Below are 25815 nucleotides of genomic sequence, written 5' to 3'. Positions count from 1 at the left end.
ATGAGAAAATCAACCTGTCCCTCTAAATCTGCTATTCCAGTGGTTCTCAAACTACAATTTAGGGCAGTGGTCTCCAACCTTTTTATGCCCAAGATCACTTTTTGAATCTAAGGGCAACCCAAGATCTACCCCGCCCCTTCCCCAAAGCTCTGCCCCGCTCACTCCATCCCCTACGCTCTCCCCCACCCTCACTCACTTTCACCAGGCTGGGGCAGGGGGTTGGCATTTGGAAGGGGGTAAGGGCTCTGGGCTGGGGCCAAGGGGTTTGCAGTGTGTGAGGGGGCTCTGGGCTGAGCCTGGGGCAGGGGTACAGGAGGAAGTGAGGGGTGCAAGCTCTAGGAGGAAGTTTGGGTGCAGGAGGGGGCTCTGGGCTGGGGCAGAGTGTTGGGGTGCAGGAGGGGGCTCAGGGTGCTGGCTCTAGGAAAGGAGTCCGGGCTTGGGGAGCAGGAGGGGGTTCAGGGTGCAGAAAGGGGTATGGTGCTGGCTCTAGGAGGGGGCTCAGGGATGAGGTGTGGCCTCCCAGTGGGCAGCACTTACCTCTGGCTGCTCCAGGCACAGCGAGGCTAAGGTAGGCTCCCCACCTACCCCGGCCCCACACCACTCTCAGAAGAGGCCAACACACCCCTGCAGCCCTGGGGGTAGGCAGGGAGTCTGCCTTAGCTGCAGCCACACTACACTGCCGGAGATTGCGATCAACTGGGATCAACCAGTTGGTCGCGGGTTGATGACCACTGATTTAGGGAATATTGGTGGTGCAGACAGACCTCTCTATGAGCACTGTATTATAATATTAATTTATTTGTTTTGCAGTAGTGATTACGAGCCCTAGTCAAGAGCCACCAAGCACTTCAAAATGGAAAAGAGGAGGACTGGAAGTTTAAGAGGGGTAGGATCCAAGATATATTTATATTTCTGTGTTGATTCTCTCTAAATTAAGAGATGTGAACTACTGTACTAGCCTATATCTAACATTGCACTGTATCCTTTACACAGTTAATAGCTAACAATAATGATGAACAAAGTAAAGACCATTAGAAGAGCACTCATTAAAAGACTTAATTTCTGATAATGAAAAACATTCCTTTCTGATGACTGATTAAAAAATAAAAAGAGCGAGCAAGCAATCTTGGGAATCCGCCTGAGCTGTAGCCTGCAGCTCGTTTTCCTTGTTCTCCTCTCAACAAGTGTAAAATTTGCTTGGAATAATTTTTATTTATTTGTCCAAATGTAGTAACAGATTACTCCTTGGGCTTATACAATACCCATGGAGTATAGCAAATCTTGTCATGTTAACATACTACCTAGCCACATAGTAAACCATTTCAATTAACCATGCTCTAGTTCTGCTAATACCAATATACTGCGAAGAAATGGCAATGTATGTTTAAGGATAATTCTAGCCTTTTCTTCTAAGCAGCATATTCTAACCACTCCCTTGTCGTCAGGTTAAGGATTGCTCTACCTGTTTTGCTCTTTTCCCCCTTCCTCCTGAATCCAAGTCTGACTCAAAGGTGTTCCTTTTGCAATCTCTAACTTCATCAGTTCCTGCCTCTCTCTCATCCTCGTCCTCTCTTTTGGCTCTTTTCCATCAGCCACCACACACATACTTTGTCCTCCTGTCTGGAAAAAAAAGTTTAAAAAAAAAAACAACTACTTGTTTCAGAGCAGCCATGTTAGTCTGTATCCGCCTCTCTAACCACTGTCCTATCCTCTTCCTCATCTCCAAAACCCTTGTGCACAATGTCCACACCCAATCCCTTCATTCAATCTACTCCAATTTCCTCCTGGTCTCACTTCAGGCTAGTTTCTGCCTTGTTTACTTCAACACGGCCTTGCCCAAAAGCATAATGATACCCTTGATAAGCCAAAGGGACAGTTCTCTATTTTTATCATTTTGATCTCTGCTGCCTTTATCACAGGACGCTAGACTTGATGGACCACTGGTCTGATCCAATATGGCAAGTCATATGTGCCTACAATCACTTTACTCCATCATTTCCAATCCTCCCCACATTGCCACAGCTGTGTTCTTCTGCCTCGCTGACCACTACTTTGGTGGCTCCTCTACCTATCAATCCCTCTATAGCATCTCTTTAGGCAAACGTGTCTACTCCCACCGCTTCAACTGACACACATGCCTCCAGGCAGAGGATTCCCAAATCCACCTTCTGATCCTCTGCCCTAGATTACATCTCCCACTATCCATCAGCCATCCCCTCCTAAATGTCCCACTACCACCGCCCAATTTCTCCCAAAAGAAGCTTCTCATCTTTCTTCCCAACCCTTCTCCAATTCCTTAGTTCCTAGTGATCTTATGTTCTAATATAGCATCTATAAGTATGGTACCTGAGCACTATACAATATTAAAGGAGCATAAAATCGAACAACAAGAAAAAAAAATAGCACTTCCCTCTCAATGTTCTTCCAGGGAAGACCAGCAGCACAGTGAATGGGGAGGGCTTTTGTTCATTTGCTGATAGTTATTAATTCTGGGGAAAGATTCAATGAAGATGTGTTTTATACCTTGATTTGACCACCATCAGGCTTAGGTACAGCCTCAGTTCTTACGCAGGGAGTTCCACAGCCAGGGTCCTGCCACTAGAAACACTCTGCTCCCAGTGCCTGACACCAGACCCTGGGTGTACCCAGCTGCTCCATCTCTGTGGAGCACAACTGTATTGGTGGAGGGGCAGGAGCATCATAGAGAATCAACTTTGTCCACAAGTTGATTTTTTGCCTTGATTCCTATTCATCCCTAGCCTCAGCCTCTCTTATTCTGCTGCTTTAATGAAAAACAGCACTGCTAGAGTAATCTTCCTCTCCAATTACCTTGTATTCCCCAAATCGTACCCCTCTCGCCCGTGCCCCACTAGTTCTTTGGGGCAAGGACTTTCATTTAGTATGTATTTGCACAATGTTTAGCACAATGGGGCTCAAAGCTGGCTGACTTCTAGGTGCTACCAAAACAGGTCAATATCAATCTCTTCCCTGACTTGTTAGGACATCAGATTGAGACTCCTCATCCTTATTGACAAAGCTACACATCAACACCATTGTGATAGGCATTTCCATAGATACCTAGAATTACTAAACTAAATGCAACTTTTTAAAGCATTGAAATAACTTATCTAGGAGTGTGGTGACTTCTCCATCAGTTGAAGTCTTTCAGCCAAAGATGGATTTCTTTCTAAAAGAAATGCTCTAGCAAGCTTCACCAAAAGTTATGGGCTTGATACAAGAATTATTGGGGAAGGATCCATGGCCTCTTTTATGCAGGAGGTCAAACTTGGTCATAATGGCCCCTCTTGGCCTTACAGTTCATGAATATAGTATCAGACAGACAGAATTAATCTCTGCTCCCATTTCCATCCTACTCCTCCCTATGCTGTTCCCAATTATCTCTCGTTATTGCTTCCTTTGCCTCCAGCTACTGGCCTTGGCTCCAAGCCTTCTGTCATGCTATTCCCTATATCTGTTACAGTCTCTCTCTTCCTGCCCATCACACCACCTTTCACTCCTCCCTCAAACCCACTACTTGCATGAATTTCTTTAGATCCTTCCTTTTTTAAATTGTTGTCCAGTGTTTGTCTCATCTATGGTAGACTGCTACTCAAGGCAGAGACTCTCTCAGAGTACGTGTATATCTATGGAGCTAGGTTAATGCTTCATCATTTTGTATTGCACACTGAAATAGTTAACACAAAGGAACTTCATATAATATTATTGCACTATACTACTGCCCCTATTTTATAATGATGTATTTTCAGTACTCACCATTATAAATACATTCATAAAGTTGGATACACAAATTAAAAACAAAAGAATTTTAAAAAATGGATGCAGCATGGTCAGTTGATCGGGCACTGGACTGGGAATCAGTAGATCTAAGTTCTACTCCCGGCTCTGCCACTAGTTGGCTGCATGACCTTTGGAAAGTCATTTCACCTGTGTCTCAGGTGCCCCTTAACAAAAGTCTTCCTTTGCAAAGTCTATGAGATCTACACATGAAAACCACTATGTAACAGGCAAGTGTTATACATCTTAGGGTTTTATACTGCCACTCATCAATATAGTATCTAAGCACCTTCTACATAATATCAATAGAGAAATCCCTAGTGGACTTCATGGAGTCTGATACTTCTACCTTTTTGAGGTCATAACTCAGCTTGGGGCAAGATTTTGGAGTTTGATTTTTTTGTTCTATTATACCCTTATTAAAAATGGGCTTTCACCCCTCCTCCCCCCACCACCAATTTAAACTGCATCTTCTAAAGAACTGCTAAAAAGAGAGCTATCACATGGTACTTGCTCACAGAAGGTGAAATTTCACTACTGCACAGAGCACCAGCACAAGGGCCAGGCACCTTTTAAGGGTGCATGTGCTTTGTTCTGGCCCTGTCCACATGGGTGATTTCATTAAAACCTATACAAAAAGGAGAAAAGGAGTACTTGGGGCACCTTAGAGACTCACCAATTTATTTGAGCATGAGCTTTCGTGAGCTACAGCTCACTTCATCGGATGCATACTGTGGAAACTGCAGAAGACATTATATACACAGAGACCATGAAACAATACCTCCTCCCACCCCACTCTCCTGCTGGTAATAGCTTATCTAAAGTGATCATCAGGTTGGGCCATTTCCAGCTCAAATCCAGGTTCTCACCCTCCGCCCCCTCCACACAAACTCACTCTCCTGCTGGTAATAGCTCATCCAAAGCGACCACTCTCCCTACAATGTGCATGATTGATAGAGCCAGAAGAGTTCCCAGAAGTCACCTACTACAGGACAGGCCTAACAAAGAAAATAACAGAATGCCACTAGCCGTCACCTTCAGCCCCCAACTAAAACCCCTCCAACGCATTAAGGATCTACAACCTATCCTGAAGGATGACCCAACACTCTCACAAATCTTAGGAGACAGGCCAGTCCTTGCCTACAGACAGCCCCCCAACCTGAAGCAAATACTCACCAACAACCACATACCACACAACAGAACCACTAACCCAGGAACCTATCCTTGCAACAAAGCCGTTGCCAACTGTGTCCACATATCTATTCAGGGGACACAATCAAAGGGCCTAATAACATCAGCCACACTATCAGAGGCTCGTTCACCTGCACATCCACCAATGTGATATATGCCATCATGTGCCAGCAATGCCCCTCTCCCATGTACATTGGTCAAACTGGACAATCTCTACGTAAAAGAATAAATGGACACAAATCAGATGTCAAGAATTATAACATTCATAAACCAGTCGGAGAACACTTCAATCTCTCTGGTCACGCAATCACAGACATGAAGGTCGCTATCTTACAACAAAAAATCTTCAAATCCAGACTCCAGCGAGAAACTGCTGAATTGGAATTCATTTGCAAATTGGATACTATTAATTTAGGCTTAAATAGAGACTGGGAGTGGCTAAGTCATTATACAAGGTAGCCTATTTCCCCTTGTTTTTTTCTACCCCCCCCCGATGTTCTGGTTAAACTTGGATTTATGCTGGAAATGGCCCACCTTCATTATCATGCACATTGTAAGGAGAGTGGTCAGTTTGGATGAGCTATTACCAGCAGGAGAGTGAGTTTGTGTGTGTGGTTTTTGGAGGGGGTGAGAAAACCTGGATTTGTGCTGGAAATGGCCCAACTTGATGAACACTTTAGATAAGCTATTACCAGCAGGAGAGTGGGGTGGGAGGAGGTATTGTTTCATGGTCTGTGTATATAATGTCTTCTGCAGTTTCCATAGTATGCATCCGATGAAGTGAGCTGTAGCTCACGAAAGCTCATGCTCAAATAAATTGGTTAGTCTCTAAGGTGCCACAAGTACTCCTTTTCTTTTTGCGAATACAGACTAACACGGCTGTTACTCTGAAACCTGACAAAAAGGAGAGTTATTCAGTTAGTTCCAGCATGGGAGAGATGATTTTTAACTTGATAATCCAGCTGTCAGTGGGATTCTGAAATGTCACTCCTACACCTGGCAGAACTAATTTGTTTGCATCTCATTTTAGGAAAAAAGTTAAAAAAGAGTATAAGAGTTCCTTTTCAAGTTGATGCAGAGTGCTCAAAGGAGACCGGTACATCCTCTTGCTCCTTTCTGACTTGTCCAGCCCAAAAGACCCAGATGAAGGAGAAAGATTTTTAAAATCAAAAGCTGAAGTTAAAATTTACTATTATTTCTCTTAGCTGTTTTTTAAAGCTGTATTCTTTTTTAAGTCTCTCTTTAAAGGACAAACTACCTACACAAGGAGATTTTTTTTTCAGAGTAAAGCATATTTTGGTGCAGAGTTTGGATACAAGTGCCTGACACTACATAATTTACACTTTAAAAAAAAACAAAAACAAAAAACACAACATGCAATGGCAAGAATATTGATTCTTAACCAGCCACTTTAGGCCCTGTTTCTGTAACCACTTATGTACGTGAATAACCCCATAAAATTACTCACATGCATAAATATTTCTATAATGTGGCCTTGTGTGCGTGTATGTTTGATTTTAAAACAAAACATTTCACAACTGGACTGACAAAAGAGAAGTAGTGAAGACATTAAAACTGTGGGAAACAATGGGGAAGTGAATTCGAGGGTCCTTTATTTTAAAAATGAGATTACCTAATGTTCTGATAACAAATACAAATTGTTTTTAAAATCCAATATTAAAATAGACCAGGTCCAAAAACTACAAAGCCTCCCAAACTCGGATGCGCCTCCACATCCTCCTATTCATTAAATCCTTCTCTCTCCTGCCACCCCTTACCTCAAGAGGGCCTGGAAGAATAGATAAGCCTTGCAATATGACCCAAAGATCACCAAATCTATGATTTAGCATACCAGGGAATAGTATGTATAAAGGCATTTCATTCCTGAGACAAGGACTCACTTGAGAATATCTTCCAATTAACCCTTTCCACAAGGACTAAGTATGCCTCCACTGGGAGTTCTGTGCTTGACCATTATGGGAGCAGGACTAGGTACTTAGTAATGAGCTCTTCTGAAGTATTTTAATACAGAGCCCAGATCCTGCAAACACTTGTGCATGCACTCAGCTTGATAAATCAACATACTGGATAAAAGAAAGTTGGATCAGGATAATTTTTCCTCCAAACACAAATTCATAGATCCCATGGCCAGAAGGGACCATTGTGTTCATCTAGTCTGACCTCTTGTGTAACACAGGCCATAGAACTTCCCCAAAATAATTCATAGGGCATATTTTTTAGAAAAGCATCCAATCTTGATTGACAAATGGTCACTGGTGTGACTGCTGCTGGAATACTGTGTCCAGTTCTGGGGTCCACAATTCAAAAAGGATGTTGATAAATTTGAGAGGGTTCAGAGAAAAGCCAGGAAAATGATTCAAGGATTAGAAAACATGCCTTTATAATGATAGACTCAAGTAGCTCAATCTATTTACAGTCAAGTACCTAAATGGGGAACAATATTTAATAATTTAACAGCTCTTCAGTCTAGCAGACAAAAGGTATAAACACGATCCAATTCAGACTGGAAATGAGATGTAAATTTTTAACAATGAGAGTAATTAACCATTGGAACAATTTACCAAGGGTTATGGTAGGTGGTTCTTTGGCAACTTTTAAATCAAGACTGGATGTTTTTCTAAAAGACATGCTCAAGGAATTATTTTGGAAAATAGAGCACAGTTTGAAAATTAACTTAGTTGCTTATATTAGTTCAAAAGCCAAGGAAGTGAATTTTGTAGTTCCACAGAAATCAATTTTTCTTTAGTATCAGTTACATGCCTGAGACATTCAGTTCAGCTTGGGGTTTTTTAAATTCTTTATTGTTCTCTAACATATTGTTCCACGTTTCCATAGGAGTTTGGATTCTCCCCCTACAACCCCCCCCTTTGAAACCAGCTAGAAAGGATATTCCATTATATACCTAACACAGAAGACAGTGAAACATACCATATTAAAAACTCTATATACTTAAATTATTTTACAAAGACTTGATAGGACTTTCATCACAAAATTCATGATACAATATTAGCCCTCTCAGTTACAATCAAGTATAGCAATCACATACCTATAAGGCTGAACTCATTCAAGAAAGAAGCTAAGTGCAAAAAAATATTACAGGATCAGTAGTTTCTTCATTTATTGACAGATGTATCCAAAACACTCATTTTGTATTTTGCTCATAATACCACAAGGATACCAAGTGTCAAGGGAAATGACCTCTGGTCATGAAGCCTCCTATTGTGTTGTCTAAGATGATTTCCTGTAGCTTTAGTTTAATGTGCTCTCTGTGGAAGGAAATGAGGGCAGAGTCTGCCCTGTCTTGCCATGTGTGTTATTTTACAGCTGTGCAAAGGGAGTGCAAAATAGCACCAAATCAGAATTCCTCTCACTTACAGTGGTAGCTTTTCACTCACTTCACACAGGCGTAAGTGATTGACACAAGTATGCAAGGCAGCAGCTTACAGCTCCAGAATCTTCTTCCATCTCCAATGGGCAGTCTACTCCAAATGTCCACATCAGACAGCCTCTCAGACTCATCATGTAATTGGTATAGAAGTAAGTCCACTCCTCCCCTCCCCAATCTCAACTCTTAGCTTTGCTGAACACTGATTCTATGAATTCACATCTTTGGTCTTTCACTATATTAGTCTACCAGCACTCTAATTTTTGCCTTATCAAGAATAAAAGTGAGCACTTTGAACCAAAAAAAAGTTGCTTTCTAATCAATTGTAACGAAAATAGACAATATCCTCTCATCAGGGAGATAAGCACAGTACATTTTTGTCTATCAGGTAGTGGATAAACATCCAAATTCCCTTCACCATAACCCTCATTTATTTTTATAAGATTTTGAAGTAATTACACACACACACACCTTCAAAAGACAAAATACAGGAACTGAACAATAAATCAGGGAGAAGAGAAATGGGTTTTTAAAAAAAATTTATCTAGTCCTGCTAGAAATATCCATGCAAATGAACATAGAATCATAGAATATCAGGGTTGGAAGGGACCTCAGGAGGTCATCTAGTCCAACCCCCTGCTCAAAAGCAGGACCAATCCCCAATTAAATCATCCCAGCCAGGGCTTTGTCAAGCCTGACTTTAAAAACTTCTAAGGAAGGAGATTCCACCACCTCCCTAAGCAATGCATTCCAGTGTTTCATCACCCTCCTAGTGAAAAAGTTTTTCCTAATATCCAACCTAAACCTCCCCCACTGCAACTTGAGACCATTACTCCTTGTCCTGTCCTCTTCTACCACTGAGAATAGTCTAGAACCATCCTCTCTGGAACCACCTCTCAGGTAGTTGAAAGCAGCTATCAAATCCCCCCTCATTCTTCTCTTCTGCAGACTAAACAATCCCAGTTCCCTCAGCCTCTCCTCATAAGTCATGTGTTCCAGACCCCTAATCATTTTTGTTGCCCTTCGCTGGACTCTTTCCAATTTATCCACATCCTTCTTGTAGTGTGGGGCCCAAAACTGGACACAGTACTCCAGATGAGGCCTCACCAATGTCTAATAGAGGGGGACGATCACATCACAGGAGAAAGCCAAATCAGTGTAGCAAAATAAAATACTGGTTTTGTTTTACTTCCATTTTGGTGATTAGTCCCCTCAAATGCTACTGAAATGAATGTATTACAAAAAAATTGAGTTGAAATATTCTTAATTGTGCATATTGCAAGACATGCTCCATTTCACAACTGCAATGCTTTGGGTTTTGTTGCTCCTTTTTGCTCCCACTTGCCTCCTGTTTGTATGGCACCCTTATAGAGCTGTAGCTCACGAAAGCTCATGCTCAAATAAATTGGTTAGTCTCTAAGGTGCCACAAGTACTCCTTTTCTTTTTACAGTGCTATGTGTAAGCAGTGGGAGGAACCACACCTCAGAGCATCCGATTCCTTCCTTAATTCTTCCTCAGTACTTGCTCTCTCAAGCAGATTATAACACATGTAGGGCTGGTCTACACAGGGAACTTACATCAGCATACCTATGTGTCTCAGGGGCATGAAAAATCCACCCCCCACAAGTGACATAACTAAGCCAACCTATACCACGGTGTAGACAGTGCTAGGCTGACAAAAATTCTTCCATCAACCCAGCTACCACCGCTCAGGGAGGTGGATTACTGTGCTGATGGGGGAACCCTTCCTGTCAGCATAGGTGGTATCTACACTGAAGTACTACAGCTGTAACTGCGCTGCTGTCGTGATTTAAGTGTAGACGTATCTGTAACCTCCTACTCCCTAAAATGTCTCTAGACAGTGCGCTGGGACTAGAGCCAAGATCCCATTATGTGACTGCTATTTGTCCCGCTCTGCCCCACTGTGGTAGGGAGAATAGCAGCTACACAGCATCTCTATCCTTTCTCACCCAAGATCTAGGCAGACTGCACAGGGGCATGGAAGTGAGAGTCTTAGTCCTCCTAAGATACCTGCACAGCCACATAGGCCAGGTTGCTGTCACCGAGTATGTTGCAGCATGTTTGTCCAGTCAGAAACTTTGTCTTCATATCTATCGGTAAAGTACCTAGGATACTGCTAGCCCTTCATTAACAATAGACACCCAGCACCACACAGAAGGTGCTCGGGAATGCACCCCTAAGCAGATACAGGGGTTAGCTGTTATTTATTTCTGACCATGCGTTCCCAGAGCGTGGATCTGCACACCACAACCTGACCACAGCTAGACCTTCACACTGGGTATGCAGTTATGGAACCAAAAGAAATTTAAAAAAAAAAAGTCCCAGTCATGCTTCCACATACACAATAAAACACATGCTTAGATGTAGGCAGTGAAATAGGATCTCAAAATTTACTGCTGGGGGAATTCTGCACCACTGCACAATGCAGAAATTAACAAAAATGCATGTTGTGCGCACAGAATTTCCTTTCTTCCTCCCACAGAAATGGGCTGCAGAGATGTTGTCCGCCACGAGGGGATGCTGTACCCGGCAGAGCCCAGCTCACAAATAGAACACAAGCCCAGGGAACTGGAGGGTTCCCAGCATGCCCTGAAGGAAGGAGGCGGTGGTGCATGGGAAACTCTGTGCAAGCCTAGGACCCAGCATCAGCCTCTTTCTCCCTCTGGATCCCTGGGCTCTGGAGGAGAGGGGGGTGTAAGTGTCTGGCCCCCGGGGAGAGGAGCAGAGAAACAGAAACTGGGTTGTCATAGGGGTTTCCTTAACTCTCTGCCCTGGGGGAATTTTTGTGAGTGTCCGTATTGTTACGGACATACTTGCTGGACAGGTATTTTGAAATAAGTTACCAAAGTAATTGAAACTGGCATGATTATATAGTGTTATTTTGACAAATGTGCAGAATTTTAAAATATTGCGCTCAGAATTTAATTTTTTGGTGCAGAATTCCCCAAAGAGTAAAACCTACAACGAGAAAAGATTGTGTTCTTACTAAATTACCCAGCAAAGTTTTGTAAGATGGTCCCCACTTTTAAACAATTTACAGGATTTCTGTACATGGCAGGAGGAATGGGGCAGCCAGCAAAAGAACCAAAGAAGCTAGTTGTATTCCCAAGTAGAAAAGTATTTGTAATATTCCTTGGAGATTGTAATCACAATGAATATCATTAGGACAATTAGTCACTTAAGTGTTATACAAATTCATTACCATCCTCTTTTACGCAGATGGCATATACTGTATATAGCAATGATACCATAGCAGAAATCAAAATTACAGACAGCTTTTGACTCTTTACAGAATTTTTTCCAAAACAACTTGTTCTCAATTCAGTAATAAATGTTATATTGTTTGGAACTAAAAGCAGATGATGTATACAGTCAAACTTCTGAAAACTGAACACATATGGCAGGATTGCCCTGGAGAATGAACTAACTAACTACTAGAATTTAACTATTTGACTTGATGCAAATTTTACATCTGCTTCTCATTTTTCTACCACATTTATAAAAGTGAATCAAAGTATGACATTTCATTATGTTATTAGTGGCTTCTCGTTTTCTACATTAACCAACAATCTACAACTTCTGATCCTGAAATACATACTTCTGTGATATATTTAATCGACATACAAAATTGTGTTTACTTATTTGGAGGTCACACCTCTGTTGAGGAGGAAGGGACAGATAGAGAATGTTACGTTACAGAAGAACATTTCTGGTCATGCAGGCAAAGCCAGGAATAAACAAATCTCATGCTTCAAGGTATGATATGATCACAAGTCAGAAAGGAAACCTTAAACCATGTAGAGTATTGCACATTTTTCCCCCTTCCTCTACATAACAAGTAGTGGTCATTGCTGAGTGCAGGATTTCAGCCTCAAAGGAGCAATGCTATGTATGATCCATAATGGAAAATTTTATATTTCTGTGTTTTAGATACACCAAGGAAAATTAAGGCACATATTTATTGTTCCCTTGTATCATCTGAAGACGACTCAGTGGTCAGTTTGAAATGAGTTAGTGGTCTCAGGGCTTGATACAAAGCCCACTGAAGTCAATGAAGAGATGCATATTGATTTCAGATGGCTTAGGATTAGGTTCTTGATGCAGTTCCTGCTAGGCAGCTCTCTAAATCAGGAAATCCACCCTCATAATTGGCACCAGCTGATGCTATTATCGACCATCTCAGTAAAGGGTACAGAAATTGAACTGTCCTCTTAGGCTAGGTCTACCATTGGAAACACATCATGTTACAAAACATGTTAGCCACGTGCTTTAACACAATGTTAAATAAAACTTGGTACCTACCACATCTCAGTAAGATTTTTTTAAACATAACTATTCTTGTCCACACTAAGGGCAAAATCATGTTTTAACATAATGATGCGTTTTCTCAGTGCAAACAAGTCCTTGCTGCAGGATAAAGTGTCTTACCAAAAAATAGAGTTATGGCATATAGACAAGATAGTGTGGGGAAGCTTGTATTGCGCATCCTGAATACATTCTGGAGATAAAGAAAACTTCATTTGTAGTGCTTTCATTGTCACATCTTTTAGGATAACTTTTTTAAAATGAAAATTATGGCATATTCTATTTTAATTAAATTGTTTACTGTTTCACTACAGGGCTGAAAACTACTCCTGTGGTAGGAAGTTATAAACAAACAAACTTATGATGCGATGCCAGCTAATTTAAAAGATGTTTGCTTAAATTCGTTAGTTGTATTGCAAGGAAAAACAATCCAAGGAAAAATACTGTAAAAGTATCTAAACTCCAAGGACGGAAAGGAATTGTTAAAGTGGAACAAAAGGACATAACTGAGATGAAATAAACACAGGAAAATTTAAGCTGAATATTAGGAGGAAAAAAACAGTGAAATCTATTAGACTGAAATAGCTTCCAAAGGGAAGCAATTAAAATCAACTGTAAAGGGAAATGCTGCAATGCCAAAGGATGAAATAGTGACTTAATAAAACTTTTGCATCTCTTATTTCTGCAGCTCTATGTAAAGAAAGGACTTGGGGGTTTCTTTAAATGGAGAGATGGGGAAGGGAGAATGGCCACACTCCCAAGATACCCTAAATATTCTCTATAAACCGAAGTCTGTTAATAGGCACAAAATGAACATAATGAAGACCATACATACCTATTCTGCACAAAAGGAAAGACCTTAATTGCTCATCCTGTATTGCAGCATAAAGTGTGCTGCTCCAGGAGATGCAGAGGGTCCAACAGCAACAATTATGTAGATATCAAATACAGCATGGCTTATCAAGGCAATACATGTCTCTCAAGATCAGGTGCTCATCAAGCAGATGACTCTTCAGACAGGAAGCTGTAAATGAAATCATACACATGGATACACAGAAGAAACATTTGGCTTCACAAGCATTTTTTTAATATGTAAGCATTGAAGGAATTTCTCTTATGGCTCAAACAACCATAAACTATTCACAGAATCAATTTTACTTACAGTTCAGTAAACCTTTTATTCAATTTGAAAGAAACTGTAGGCTTTAGCTTATCAGAGAGGCTGCAGTGTAACATCCTGGGGTTCAAAGATGCTCTGCCACATTTCAAGATTTTTGGCAATGATTTGGGCTATTAGAAATATCTGGTTGCTAGGGAAAACTCTTGTAATGACACACACTACCCACGAAGCAGAATTTGCTTTGCAAATTAGAAGGGGGGGAAATCAAGATGGGGAAGGATCATAATGGTATCTATCATAAGGATAATTACGTAAGATGTGCATTTTTAATATATAAAGAAAACTGCTAGTTTCACAAAAAGAAACACAGAAATATTACATAATACAGAAAATTACTTAGGACTTGACTCAAAAGCCAGATGAGCCTTTATGAAAAGTACATAGGCGTGTTTTAACTCAGTGTGCCTACATCGAGGTACTTATCCAGGCCTAATCCCCATGGAATTAGAATGCCTCACAAATATTAATGCACATATCCACACACCATTCCCCCATGCTAGTATCCCCATCTAACAGAAGAGGGTAACAGATACAGAGGCATTAAGTGACTTGCCCAAAGTCACATAGGAAGTTCGTTGCAGAGCTAGGAAGTGATACCAGATGTCCGAAATCCTAGTCCAATCCCCTAACCACAAGAGCATATCCCTTGCTTGTAGTCCCCTAGGAGCTCCATATAAGGCACCCTTTTGGCATCTGGGGAATTACTATGCCATAATTAACATCTTAAAGTATCAATTTACACACACACTCACTCTCCAGATATGTAAATGGGTATTTCATAGAGAAATCACAATTTTCTTTACATTTTTCCCCCAAATACTGCACTTTCATCTAAAATTTGCTTTTTGAGAGCGTTAATAGGACAAAGATGGGGAAGAAAGTAACTTCTGATGTGGTTTTGTCCTACTTCACTAAAAAAGTCTATTGATGCTATTAATACTTAAAAAAAATTCACCAGCTTCAGCCAAAGTGAAGGGTACAGTAGTACTATACGTCTCAGTCATTTCTTCTGGTCAGCATTGTATCTAAGAAAAAGGGGATAGTAAGAAAGCATGCATATCAAATTTAGTAAACTGTCAAGCTATTCTTTGTAGGCTGAATGCTTTGCATGGCATAAGAAAGATGCTGTAATTAAAAGAATAGCTCCCTTATGACTGAGAACTGAGAAAGTTTAATTATGCTTTCAACTATTGGGAATGAGAGACTCTGATGACAGAGATACTTCTCCATAGTCACATGAATTACACCTAGTAAGATTTAATGAAACTTAAGCAGATTCATTGCTAATAAATAAATGTCACTAAAATAAGTGTTCATAAAAACTAACTTTATATAGTCTTTTATTTTACTTATGAAATTAAAATTTTCAATCCATGAGAGAATCAAATGTTGCAGAAATCACGAACAGGGTGAAATGCATTAAATGAACAAATTTAACAATTACTGACATCAACTGGCTCCACTCCTGGCAATCCCACCAGAGGCCATGGAGACTGAATTACCCCTTTCACAGTTGAGGGTGATTAACACTGGTCAGACTGGAAGCCCACATTGGAAACATGAAACAGTTGGGAGCCCTCTTGCAAAGTAATCGCTCTCAACTGTTTTAGTCTCTTTCCCCGGCCCAATGACTACCCGTTGTCATTCACAGCATTTATTTTGACATTACCAAAACATTGATTAGTTTCAACTCAAGATTTTCCTCAGCTTTCCAATTCACTGAAAAATTCCTTCCCCCCTCCAAAAAAAATTAACCAAACCAAAAAATCCATTATTCACGTAACTCTACTTAGCCCTGGTCTACACTGGGGGGGGGGAGGGGGGGTGGCGGGGTGGCCTTACGTGAATAACGTAGCTGAAGTCGATGTACTTAGATCGACTTACCATGGTGTCTTCGCCGCGGTGAGTCAACTGCGGCCGCACCCCCATCGACTCTGCCTGCTCCTCTCGCAGCGCTAGAGTACAGGAGTTGACGGGAGAGTGCTCGGGGGTTGATTTATCGCGTCTAGATTAGATGCGATAAATCAATCCCCGCTGGATCGATCACTGCCCACCAATCTGGCAGGTAGTGAAGACATACCCTTAGGGGCAGCTTTCAGTGAGACTTAGGCACTTAGGAGCCCACACAGTATTTGCCGGATGGCAGTTTTAACTTGTTCTTTTAAATCAATTTGTTCTATTCAAATTTGAAGTGATCTATCAAATTTAAAAGAAAAAAAAGACCAGCTTGCTCTTATGACACTATTGATTTGTTTTAGGCTGTAGCCCATTCTAGCGCAGCATTTTTCAAAGTTTGGGTCGCGGCATGTAAGACACTGGGTTGCTCTGGACAGCACTGCTGACCAGGACGTTAAAAGTCCCATCGGTGGTGCTGCCCAGCTAAGGCAGGCTAGTGCCTGTTTCGACACCAAACCACCTCGGAAGCAGCGAGCAACAGGTGGGCCACGGGGCTCCATGTGCTTCCCCTGCCCCAAGCACTGGCTCTGCACTCCCACTGGACAGGAACCTGCACCCCAAACTCATCCCTGGCTCCACCCCAGAGCCTGCACCCCCTCCTGTACCACAACCCCCTGCCCCAGCCCAGAGCCCCCTCCCACATCTGGAACCCCTCATTCCTGGCCCCGCCCCATAGCCCTCACCCCCAACCTCTCCCCTAGCCTTGAGCCCCTCCCACACCCCAAACCTCTCATCCCCAGCTCCACTGGGTCACAGGCATCAATTTTCTTCAACTGCGTCCCCAGAAAGTTTGAAAACTACTGGTCTAGCAGATAAAGGGACTGGGAGTCAAGAGACAGCTGGGAATGGAACCCATATCACTGACCTGCCCAACATCACATAGCAGGTCACCTCACCAAGCCTCTGTCTCCCTTCCCACCCTTTGTCGGTCTTGTGTACCGAGATTGCAAGCTGTCTGAGGAAGGGACAATCTGTCATTCTGTGTATGTAGAGCACCTACACTACAATGGTATCTCAATTTCAATTGGGTCCTCTAAGTGTTACTGTAATATAAATAATCAATAGCTTGCTCCCTTTTCTCCAACATTCCTTGATGCAGACTAGGGGTTGATAAATGTTAAAGGAGGGCAAAGTTTCTTTTTTGTTATTTTAATACTTGACTATGTGAAAAGTTAAACCTTTATCAGTGTTGATAAATGCAAAGTAATGCACATTGGCAAACATAATCCCAACTATACATATAAAATGATGGGGTCTAAATTAGCTGTTACCACTCAAGACAGATCTTGGAGTCATTGGGGATAGTTCTCTGAAAACATCCACTCCATGTGCAGCGGCAGTCAAAAAAGCAAACAGAATGTTGGGAATCATTAAGGGATAAATAATGAGAAGAAAACATCACATTGCCTATATATAAATCTTTGGTATGACCACATCCTGAATACTGCATGCAGATGTGGTCGCCTCATCTAAAAAAAAAGATTGAAATTGGAATAGGTTCAGGAAAGGGCAACAAAAATGATCAGGGGTATGGAATGGCTGCCATATGAGGAGAGATTAATAAAACAGGGACTTTTCAGCTTGGAAAACAGATTACTAAGGGGGGATATGATAGAAGTCTATAAAATCATAACTGGTATGGAGAAAGTACATAAGGAAGTGTTATTTACTCTCTCATATAACACAAGAACTAGGGGGTCATTAAATGAAATTAATAGGCAGCAGATTTAACACAAAAGTAGTATTTCTTCATACAATGCACAGTCAACATGAGGATGTTAAGGCCAAAAATATAACCGGGCTCAAAAAAACTAGATCAGTTCATGGAAAATAGATCCATCAATGGCTATTAGTCAGGATAGGCAGAGATGGTGTCCCTAGCCCCCGTTTGCCAGAAGCCGGGAATGGGCAACAGGGCATGGATCACCTGATGATTACCTATTCTGTTCATTCCTTCTGGGGCACCCAGCACTGGCCACTGTTGGAGGACAGGATACTGGACTAGATGCACCTTTGTACTGACCCAGTACGGCCGTTATGTTCTTCTCTAACGCACAGGATTTGTAGAGTTATATTTGTCTATTTTATGGAATTTGGCTTTGTATGGTCCCCGCAAACTTCTGCTTCCCATGTGAAATATTTTTGATTACTCATAACTTCTCCAGACTTTTGACAATTACTCTAATTTAAAAGCAGCATTAATCTATCTTGGATCTATGTAAACAGAGATCCTAACAACAATTACAACACCAGCCTGGGAAATAGGAAATACAAATTTCATCTCTCACTTCACAGCTTCAATTCTGGGGGAAAGAAATAACCACAGAAGCTATCAATGCTCAGCATGAACAGACCTGTTCATTTTGTTACTTTTGGTCAGAGTAATTACACACATCAAAACAGCAACTTAATCCAGCAACACAGAAAAAGGATAACAAACAAGCCAACCTTGTTCAGTTGCATGAAAAACAAAAAAGCAGCTGTAGAAATACTCTAGCATTACTCAGTGCTTTGGACCAGACTCTGCCACTCCTACTCAGGTAGTACTTTATTGACAATAGTGCTACTCATGACTGACAGAGCTGCTTGTAGTATAAGGTACCATGTGAGTAAGAGTGGCAGGATAATGGAGCTACTCAGAGTAAAACACTCGAGTAAGTAAAAAAACACAGCAGAATCAGGGACTCTGTTCGCCAACAATGGCCTGAATCCTACAATGAGGTCTGTGGATTGACCCCAGCACTAGAACAGACCCCCATTAACTTCAGTCTGCCTGCCTAGATGCTGACCCTGCAATAAACTATGTCATTGTGCTTTAATTTTTTCATCAACAGCCATTAAAATAACTTGCATCTTTAAGTTTGTCAACTTAACCGCAGTCTTCCAAGGAAGCTCAGATTTCATATTGCAGACACAACACTGAAATCCTTAGAGAAGCTTAGTACACTCCTTTTGTAATTTGTTTTACTTATCAAAATATATTCCTCTAAATTACACCTAAAAACCACTTTATGATATTTACCATACATCAAAAAACACATTTTATAATAAAAATCCAGCTAGCTATATAACTCATATGTCAGACTGATCAGAATTACACAAGTTTGCACAGATTGCATGTGACAAGCTACACCAGTGGGGTGCAAACATTACAAATGGAAACAACAGCCTCTGTTAAATCCTGACCTCTGGGTACTCTGGGCTCCTGGACTCAGAAGCTAGGCCAGAAAGCCATGTTTTACCTCAAATGAAATTTTATTAACTCTGAAATTTCATAAAAAATCAATCCAAATCTCTGGCTAAGAGTTTTTATGACCCATGTTGAAGATAAGCTACCCTACTAAAATGAAACAAGAACTAATTGACCAATTTCAATGTATTCTATGAGACTGAATGGAAATGTACATTGGCTGTTCCCTGACCACATAACACAACACAGCTTTGCTCAAGCACAAAGAATAGTAAAACTATTCATTTTAGCTAATAATTGGAAACTTTCTATTACACTAATCATTGCACTAAATCTAAATGCTGGGTGTGGAGTTTCCACAATATTGCAGTCAGTCAAATGTAACAAATCATTGATTTCTGACAAGGACCATCTATTCAGTTGCAACAGTATGTATCTGTTAGCATGGGCACTTTACTAGTGGAAAATATTAGGGCTGACGGATTCATTGCTACAATATAAAATGTCATAGCTTTATTTTGTATTAGCGGTTTCTTGGTCAGTAAGGCCTGAAAAACCACTCACTCATGGCAAAGGGGAAGCTTCCCTTGGAGAGAGGAGGGAACATGCCACCCATTTCTACAGAACTTCAGCTTTCATTTAAAATAATGAAGCTTCCACCTTGGAAACATTCCAAATGTGAAGCAATTCAGTGATGTCTTTCCAGAGTCTGCAGACCGCTCCAGTGCTTCTGCAGCTGCTCACAGCTGCATCTGCTACCAAGCAGCAACAAGGTAGAGTTAACAAGGTTGTGGGCAGCATATAGCTACTATTCAGAACCCTGTGGACACCAGAGAAATCCTCAAAAATGTCATCTTTATGTAACCTGAGAAAGCTGCAAGCCTAGAGTTATTCATGGGGAAGATGCTTCCAACACCCACCCTTCCCCCTGCCTCCCAAAATATGGAGGCTAAATAGGGAGAGGGTTAATGTACTGGAGACCTGTTTCTTCTCCTCTTCCCATACCCAAATGCCAAAACCTTGAGTGAAGGCAAAAGACTTTATAGGGGGTGGGCAGAAAAATATAAAAAGCTCCTTTACCATTCCAGCAGCTAAAGTGGGAGGGTCATATTTATTAGACACTTGCTAATCAAATACTAATATGAAAGATACAGGATCCAGGGACAGCAACCAAAAGGAATCCCAGCATCATTCCCTTTCTGGCACTGGAGGGGCAGGAGACCTATGCTTCTCACTAAGGAGTTGCTCCTGAACCTTGGTGATGGGTCCATCCCCATCTTCATCTTTTTTAGCTTTAGATCTCCAGCTGTTAGTGAGATCTAGCAAATTTTTTAAGACTTGCTGGTGATGGTATTTGTAAATGCCCCAAATAATTCTTTAGATGAAGGTACATCTGCTTCATAAGGTAAAAAAGGAAGCAACAGCAGTTTGCTATCAAAATAAAGTGCCATATCCCAGTTTTGAAGACCCACACAAAGTGGGTTTATTTCCTACACACTTTAGTAATTCTATACCACAAAAAAAAAAAAATTCAGAACCTCATACTCTGTCATTCAGTCACTATTACTGGCAGCGGTGCATGGGTCTCAGAACAGTGGCTAATCTTACATACCATACGTGCCTAGAGCATTTAGCTATTGCAGCAAGTTGGGGGATGAAGTAACACACTTCATGAATTTCCTCAGCATGGTTTATTTTAACTATAACTCATTGCATGATGTTATGTACTCAATGGATTTTACATATTACATCTTCTAACATGCCATAAACCTTATTGAACCTATTTCCAATCAAAGTGGAAACCTATATGACCACACGGGGACAGGCTCCCACTAAGTTGCAACGAACCACCTAGATTTTTTCAGAAAACTCAGAAAGTAGACATTTTGTGTACTCAGCAACAAGTCCTCGTCTCTGAATGCTGGTTTTCTGGGAGAGTATGGAGGTTTGAGAGAGAGAGTAAGGATTTGATGAACTGATCATATCAAGACCGTGCAAACAAATTCTGGAGTAGTTCTTCATGTAGTGCAGCTAGCGCACCTCAACCGGACCTGCACTGTTCTTGTGATTAACCTCTCATGAGCAGAGGGAATCTGTTGTGATGACTCATGCAACGATTCTGTGATGAGCACAAGAGACTAGGCGGAAACCAAGTCCAGTTTTACTCAGATAACGAAAGGTATACAGCCAATGCATTAAATTAAAAATGTGCCACAGGTCTGTTGGTGCTTCTAGTAGATTTTGCTTTGGGAAAAGACCAAAGCACACAAATATGGTGCTGACAGGGGCAACCTTCAGTTTAGGTCTGGCATTTTGCTGGTTTTATGTAACCATGTTATTGTCTGTTACTCTACGATGAAAGAGCACTTACCATGGACGCTGCAAGAAGATGCTTTTACTAAGATACAGAGCACACTTTTAAAGGAAGAACTTCACTACAAAAAGCAAACATCTGTATTTCTTGCAAGGTTAACATTTTCCAAAAGCCACACATCTTGTTTGATACCTCACCATACTACCTGCTTTGAAAATTCTCCCTTTTTTTAAAAAAAAAAAAAAAGGAAAAAGGGTCAGATTGATTCTTTTATGCCACTATTGTACGCTTCTGTGAGAAATGCCACCGTCTGCTATGATTCCATGGGAGCCTCTCCAGGAGAAAGCAGCCTCTCGGGCCGTCAGCCCACGTAACCCCCCAGGCTATTAAATCTTACAGGTTGGTCTCAATTCTGAAGGGCTACCGGGTAGCTGCTAAGTGAACAAGTAGTCTGGTTAGGCAGCCACCTACAATTGCCTTCCCTAATACCAATGTATCAAAGAACTAAAACTAAAGGGAAATCTCACATCAAAAGCTATCTCACTGCACCCCTCATTACCATCCTAACATGGCATCCTAGAGCAGAAGCTTAGCCAGCCTAACTGAATGCCCACCAGCTAGGGAAGATTTCTGCAGAGGCTCAAATACATCACGTCACCCTGGATGAACACTTTTCTTCTGTCAACTAGGGAGAAGCAAGGGGCCCACTGATTCACCCTCTTCCCGAGGGTCAGAAAAATAGGACAGAAGATGTTTCACCATTGATTTCTTGTTAAAATATCCTCTAAAACAAAAGAAACCCCCTAAAAACATCCCTCCCTTGCAAATCTAGCCCATGAAAAACTATAAACAATTAATCCTCATTTGTTCTGGCTTTGCGAGTACAGCAAACCATTCTAGATGCATCACCTGGGGAACTATCTAGGTCCCCGGGGATTGGCAACAGAACATGGACTTTTTGCTCCTATATCACTGATTTAAATCCGACCCCAGCTGGTGATCAACAAGAACCACATCTGTAACCCTGCTGGCAGCTGCATTAGAGAAGCCAAGACTGAAGAGGCATGGGATCGGATCCTGCAAGGCACCAAACATCCTCAACTGCAATGGGAATAGAGAGAGTGCTCAGCACCTTGCAAGATCAGCCCCATGAACACTACTCTATCCTCTCACCCTACAGATGGGTCCCATAGGTCAAAGCTGAAGCATAGCTGCAAGGTAGTGTGGGAAATATTGCAACTGCAAAGGGAAGCTCTCTTATGGCTTGTCTACATGGGATATTAGTGCACAGCAAGCCAGGATGTGAATCTATAGGCCAAATAGCTTGCCACAGAGCACAGTCCCCTTTAACAAGCCCTCAGTTAAAACAGACCATTATTATTCACACTCCAATAGTTTTTATTTACATCAAAAGAGGACATGGTCAAGCTTAGGAAGCCAATATATTCAACTTCCTAGCTGCATTCTGGACAGAGGGATTCCAGATAAAAATAATAAAAAACCACCCAGCTAGAAAAAACTGCTCCACTAGGTGTTTTTTCAGGAGGGCACTCCAGGGTGCAAGAATAAATATCAAGTCAGTTTTGACATTGGGAGGCCAGAAGGTAGGAATTGCTGGGGTTTCATTTAAAATGAAACAAAACAATAGCTTCCATAATCCTGAAAAATAGGTATTTGTAATAGGGAGGTAAAATTGTTGGCCTATTATACTTGATAACTATCAGCATGTTCACCTTTTTATGCGGTCTTCATTATAACACTCATTATGCTATCTTCGTAGAAACTGAAGCAGTAACAAACATCCTGGGTTTTTAAAGATAACAGCATCCTAGCCATATTGTCTCTGTAGATCATTTCCCTGCCATTGATTGTTTTAGTGGATAAATTAAAAGGCAATTTTAAATCTATAGATGGTCTCAAAATTTATTGAATCACCAACAAGCTTTGTGGACTCAATACATAAGCAGAATTCATTTTTGGTGTGATAACATTGAGGAAGGACGTTTTAAGTGTAGTACAGCACAAATGCTGATTGTTTGCAAGACGCTTTGGGACAGGGGATTCTGCTTGACATCTACTGGCAGTTGCTTGCTATTGTGCTGGAACTTTAACTGGGTTAAAGTCTCTCATCTTAACCAAATTTCAGGAGATTCAGCTCTGTGCTGCTGCAGAGCTATTTTGGGGCTGCTGGGGGCCACTTCCACCCCTTAAACAAGTTAGGGAAAACCTAAGAAAAAGCTATACCCTGTACAGCATTGTACTAGCTTCTACAGACATTAGCATGGAGGTACAGCTCTCTCCTAGCCCTGCCCCTTGCCACACCTCCCTCCTATGGCATACTCCCCATTCTGCCTGCAGCACTCACAAACATGCCCTTAGTACCAGGGCAGGGAATAGCTTCATAGGCAGGACATAGGCAGCAGAACCTGCTCTGTACCTAGCATATAGCATCCCACATCACTGCTATTCACTAGGGTGAAGAGTGTTTTGCCTGTTTTATGCAACACAAAGACTGATCCAGAGTCCTCAAGGTAACGGAGAACCTCTTTCTTCATAATCTTTGTGGTTACCAAAAGCAAATGAAAATCTGGATCCAAATAAGCTAACTAGAATCCTATAGATTCATGTAAACAATTTGGCCCAATATACATGCCAAAGGCCATAGGTCTGGAGAATCACCAATTTCATAGCAAACAAAATATCACCTTCCAATTTCCATTGCCAATTAGCATTCAAGACTAAATCAAAAACTGTCTCTTAATTACTGAAGCCAGCACTAACTACTCCAGTTCTATTTCTACAGAATTCTGAAAATTAGATTCTCCATTACACATGCTGTATTTAAATTAGTTTCCTACCTCATTCCTGGCAATTGTACTTTGACAAACCAAATTAATACACAATTAAGATTTCTTTTTAAACCTACTTAAAACTGAAATGGAGCTTTAACAAAACAATTTAAAACTCTTATAAAGGGGAATTAAATTCCCCTTTACATCTTAATACAGGAATTTCTTTAAAAGACTAAAGATGCACACGGGGAGATATTATTTTTGAAATATACCACAGAAAGGCAACAAATGGCATTTTATTTTTATATTACAAGGTGTTAGTTTCCCACCAATCCAGACGAGAACAAAGTTGTGATGGTTTAATACTGCATATGTAGGTATAATGCCAGAAAGATTGTCAGCAGAAGGGAAGCACTGAAATAAGCTTCCTGCCCCATCCCTGGCCCCCTCCCAAACCTACAAACTATTTTTCAGCCCCTCAGTGACAGGTGCCACAAAGGAACTTAGAGGTCAAGGGCCTTGGGCTGCATGTTTGTCACACAATACAGCTCCTGACCGACCCACCAATAACAGCTATGCAAACACCAACACTAAGAATCTGTATGGTGGGCCTATACGTATGGCCACTGCCTCCCAGAATAGTTTTATAATACTGCTTTTGCAACATACATGCATTCCCCATTTGAAGGCACTTCCATGAGAAGGTAGACTTTGGCTCTTAAAGTTCTGGATCATAATTACTTGAATATGACAGGGGAGACAACAGCATATCTGCAAAAGGCTAAACAAGAATCAATTCATACAGAATATTCAGGAAAATCCTTTACATGTGCTTATTTCATGTTATACTAGTCAGTGGGGCATTATTTGACCTGTGATTTCTGCAGAATAGATACTATGCTACATTATATAAATAGATTAATCAGAAGAAAAAAAAAGAAAACACTAGTGGAGCCTAATCTCTCCACCCTCTCTCTAAAATTAAAAAGCCTGAACCGTAAGTTACCACCATGCAGGGGCATAGTGATAACCAAGAAGTTGTCAGGTAGCCACAATATGTTCTACTAGTAGGAAGACCAACATCTTGAGAAGGCAGCCAATCCAGATTCCCTCAAGTTAGCAGCAGCAGGAGGCAACACTAAAAAAAATTTTAAAAAAACTTCAAAAACTTTGAAGACTCAACACTCCTTGGTTGCTGAAGAGATGGTTGTAACAAAGCAATGTTAACAAATCTTCAGAATAATTCACCAGCTCCTTGCAAAAGAACAGGTAAAGTTATAATATAGTACAAAGTTGACAGCAGAGAACACTGCAGTGTGGCCTAGTGAATACACTGGCCTGTGACTCAGGAGACCTAGATGCTATTCCTGGTTCTGCCACTGGCCTGCTCGGTGAGCATCACCTTTGTGCCTCAGTTTCTCTAGCTGAGAAATGAGGATAATTATACTCTGTCAAGCACTTTGAGATCCACTGATAAAAAGAGATAGACATTTGTTTTTAATCACAAAGGCTAGAGTAACAGAAATTGGATATTCACTATTGAAAATGTACAAAAATTATACACTACAATTAAATACCATCTGTGTTGGAATATATTTAGCATTAATTAAGAATCAGATACAAACTAATGAGGCTGAATTGGTACCGCATTGTAAAACAATAAA

General features: G+C 41.1%; 1 protein-coding gene across 8 annotated transcripts in view; it reads right to left on the bottom strand.

Moving 5' to 3' along the window:
- Window positions 1–25815, bottom strand: part of TIAM1 (TIAM Rac1 associated GEF 1) — a 262945-nt gene that overhangs the window by 183618 nt on the left and 53512 nt on the right. For 6 of the 8 annotated variants that reach the window (XR_012161161.2, XM_073362431.2, XM_073362422.2 and 3 more), the window contains one exon: window positions 13555–13743. The exons of the other annotated variants lie outside the window; for them this stretch is intronic. The gene's annotated coding sequence lies outside the window, so the exon portion shown is untranslated. The remainder of the gene's footprint in view (window positions 1–13554; window positions 13744–25815) is intronic. 8 annotated transcript variants of the gene reach the window in all.

The sequence above is a fragment of the Lepidochelys kempii genome, chromosome 1 (genome assembly GCF_965140285.1).
Source record: "Lepidochelys kempii isolate rLepKem1 chromosome 1, rLepKem1.hap1, whole genome shotgun sequence".
In the NCBI taxonomy this organism is placed as follows: Eukaryota; Metazoa; Chordata; order Testudines; family Cheloniidae; genus Lepidochelys; species Lepidochelys kempii.
Note: the sequence above shows the minus strand (reverse complement) of the source record. Positions and strands in the feature narration are given on the sequence as shown.